Raw genomic sequence first — 4,330 nt, forward strand, 5'->3', positions numbered from 1 at the left:
AACTCACTCTGTAGACCAGGCTGGCCTCGAACTCAGAAATCCGCCTGCCTCTGCCTCCCAAGTGCTGGGATTAAAGGCGTGTGCCACCACGCCCGGCTTTTTTTTCTTTTCTTCTTTGAGACATGGTCCTGGCTATAGTCCAGGCTAGTTACCAACTTGCTGATGTCTGTCCAAATGTTTCTTGGCCCTGGGACATTGTTCCTGCAGGAGCATAAGGCCAGACTCCTCCAGAATGAAGAAGGTTAGAGGATCTAGCCACCAGGTGAGTCAAAGAATTTCTTTATGGCCCGAGCCAAAACAGAAGGACCATGGAAGTTGGGTCTGTATATCATATAGTTAAAAAGTTCTAAATTAGCTAGACATTCATGCCTGTGATTCCAGTACTTGGGAGGTGGCAGAAGGCTCAAGAGTTCAATGTTGGAATGGGCTTAGCAATACAAGCCTTGAATCCCAGCACTCAGAAGGCAGTGGCAGGCCAATTCTGAGTTTAAAGCTAGCGGTCTATATAGCAAGTTCCATGACAATTAGGACTACATAGTAAAGCCAGCAAGCTTGCCTAAAATGGGGCTTTTAATTTCAACAAAACTACTGAGTAATTTTGAGGAAAAGAATTCCATAAATTTATAAAATAGACCACTTATGTTAAATGAAATTTACCTGATCTTTTTCAACGTATATGAATGGTCATATATCTTTAACCATTATTATTTTTGGTCCTACTACATTTTTTGGGGGGTGCACGGTATTTTGAGATAACATCTGTTTGCCTCTGTCTTCTGGAATAAAAGGCACACACCATCATGCTGGACTCAGGCTACACTTTATTTAACTGTTTCCCTAGCATGGGGGTATTTGGGATGGTTCTAGTTTGTGTGGCTATAAATATCTTTGCAAAATGGCTTGTTGTCTTCTGTGGCACTATTTTGAGCAAGCACGTTTGTGGAGAGTGGACAAATTCAGAGTCCCTGGAACTTCAACTTGACCTTGGACAGCTGTGCTCCCAGAAAGGACTCTGGGTGTTTTGCAACGTGAGCTCCTGGGTAAGTTTTTATCACCTGGCAATGCTTAGCCGGAAGCACTTGGGAGCCTATAGGATGACAGGATTTTAAGCCCCTCCTCCAGAGAGTTGAAACAGAGTCTGCATTTTAACAAGATTCCCACTAGGGGGATTCAGGGTACACTAAAAGTTAGAGAAGCCATAGGTTTGTGGAGGTTATAGCAGGCGACTATCACAAATTACATTCAAGGTCATGCTGGACTACATATACCATTTGTTTATTTATTTATTTGTTTGTTTATTTATTTATTTTTGACAATCCAATGCATTACCATTATTTTGGTATTTATTCACATGTCAACTTTCTGTGGTCCTGAACAAAATAGGGAACATGGCAAGAAGGCCATGTTTCCACTGATCTGAAAACGCAATGATACCCAGTTCCTCCTGGTCCCTGGAAGCTCCTGGTCCTCTGAGGAGCAGCAGCAATACTGAAACCCGAGTCTGCAGGGACCTGGCCTTATGTCCAGCTGTCAGGCTCCACATCGGACCGGATGAGTGGACACGGTGATACAAGAGCCCTGTCGAGACCCCTTCAATGTGTAGAATCAGAGCGATTTTGGAAAGAGGAACCGACTCAGAACCTTGCGTGCTTAGGACTCTCCAAATGCCCTTGAAGCAGGACCACCAAGGACCCAAGGTCTGAGCTGCCCTGTGACTGCTCTCTTCACGTGGAGATCCGAGTTCAAAGCACAGCGATTGATGGTGTCGCAGTGGGGAGGACCCGGTACGCCCTTCCTAGGCTGTTCGCAAGTGAACAGATAGTCTGGGGCTAGGGAAGGCCAGGTTCTCCCAACTTCATCTGATGTCTTTTTGCCACAGCCCGTGTTGGATGGGCAATAAGGGAGTAGAGCAAGGGGAAGCAGCACCCCTTGATAAAGGTGGGAAGATGGGAAGCCCTGAACCCCTCACCTACGGTGGAGTTCAGAGTGGGAGGGGTTTACATTTTAAGCTTTGGCCAAGGGTGGAAGTGAATTAGATGGGGCATCACTTAAGACTTAAGAAAGCAGGGGTACAGCCAAACCACCCCTAAAGCCCGCAGTTGTCCCAGGGCAGCCACATGAATCCTTTCTATCCATTCTAAGGACTGCCGCACAGTCTAACAGGAGGGTGAGGCAGTTGCAGAGATATTAGGCTTTGTGTCAGCAGCAGGTGATTGTGTGAAGGTCTGATGACAGCTGTGTTAGCTGTGCCCACCCAGAGGAAACTGATTTCAACACACTTTCTCTCTCTCTCTCTCTCTCTCTCTCTCTCTCTCTCTCTCTCTTCCCTTCCCCTCTCCCTCCCCCTCCCCCCCCTCTCTCTCTCTTTCTTTCTTTCTTTTTTTGCCAGACATGGTTTCTCTGTGAAACCCCGGATGTCCTGGAACTCATTCAGTAGACCAGGCTGGCCTCGAACTCAGAAATCCGACTATCTCTGCCTCTCAAGTGCTGGGATTAAAGGCGTGCGCTGCCGCCGCCGCCATCACCACCCCCCCCGGCCCCCCGGCTCTTTCTCTCTTTTTTTTTTTTAAGATTTATTTATTTATTATATGTAAGTACACTGTAGCTGTCTTCAGATACTCCAGAAGAGGGGGCCAGATCTCGTTACGGATGGTTGTGAGCCACCATGTGGTTGCTGGGATTTGAACTCTGGACCTTCGGAAGAGCAGTCGGGTGCTCTTACCCACTGAGCCATCTCACCAGCCCTCTTTCTTTTTCTTAAACACAAAATCATCCAACCATCCATCCACCCATTCACCCATCTTCCCATCCATCTAGAAGTCTGAAGTAGGCTGATCCATGTGAGTTCCAGGGCTGCCTGCTCTGCATGGTTTTGCTTACATGTATGTTTGTGCACCATGTGTGTGCCTGGTGCCCTTAGAGGTCAGCAGAGGGTGTTGGATCTTTAATTTTTTTTTTTTACATATTTATTATTTTATGTGTATGAGTTCACTGTAGCTACCTTTAGACACACCAGAAGAGGACGCCAAAACCCTTAGAATTGAAGTTACAGATGGCTGTGAGCCACCATATGGCTTCTGGGAATTGAACTCAGGACTTCTGGAAGAGCAGTCAGTGCTCTTAGCCGCTGAGCCATCTCTTCAGCTCCCAATTACTTGTTTTTAAATTTATTTAGTGTGTGTGTGTGTGTGTGTGTGTGAACTTACAACACACATGTAGGGCTCAGAGGACTTTGGGGGGTGGTCAGTTCTCTTCCACTTTGTTTTGAGGCAGGGTCTCTCCTTATGCTGTTCCTGCACCGTGAATGCTCCAGCCTGTGTGCCCTGAGGGCTTCCAGACCATTCCTTCTCAGCTACCCATCTCATCACCCTAGGAATGCTGAGGTAACTGTGGGTCACTCCAGGCTTTTATGTGAGTTTGTGGGTTCTAAGGGTTAAACTCAGGTTGTTAAGCCTGCTTGGAAAGGACTTCTACCCACTGAGCCATCTCTCCCATCCATCCATCCATCCATCCATCCATCATTCCATCCATCCATCATCCATCATTCCATCTATCAATCCATCCATCCACCCATTCACCTATATACCCATCCATCAATCCATCCACCCATCCATCCATCTACCCAATCATTCCACCCATCCATCCATCTACCCATCTATCCATCCATCTACCCATCCATCATTTCATCCATCCATCCACCCATCCATCCATCATTCCACCCATCCATCATTCCATCTATCCATCCACCTATCCATCCATCCATCTATCCATCTATCCACCCATCCATCATTCCATCCATCATTCCATCCATCTATCCATCCATCTCCCCCATCCATCATTCCATTCATCCACTCATCCATCTGCAAGTCTCATGATGTACCCAGGTTGGTCTTGAACTTGAGACCCTCCCTCCCCCATCTTAGCCTCTCCAATGCAGGAATTACAGGCGTGTTCCACCATAATCATTTCCTATTCAAACATTCACTTCCAGCATTAGACCATCTGAAGAAAAAAACCAATCTTCATGTCCTCCAGTGACTTGCCATGCCAGGAAGGGGCTCACGTCACATACCACATTCACTTGCAATGCAATAAACAGTTTCTGGACTTGTTTACAGCCTCTCTCTCTCTCTCTCTCTCTCTCTCTCTCTCTCTCTCTCTGTTTATTTTTTTTAATGTATATGAATACACTATTGCTCTCTTCGGACACACCAGAAGAGGGCATCAGACCCCATTGCAGATGGTTGTGAGCCACCATGTGGTTGCTGGGAATTGAACTCAGGACCTCTGGAAGAGCAGTCAGTGCTCTTAACCACTGAGCCATCTCTCT

The sequence above is a fragment of the Mus caroli genome, chromosome 5, assembly GCF_900094665.2.
Source record: "Mus caroli chromosome 5, CAROLI_EIJ_v1.1, whole genome shotgun sequence".
Taxonomy (NCBI): Eukaryota; Metazoa; Chordata; class Mammalia; order Rodentia; family Muridae; genus Mus; species Mus caroli.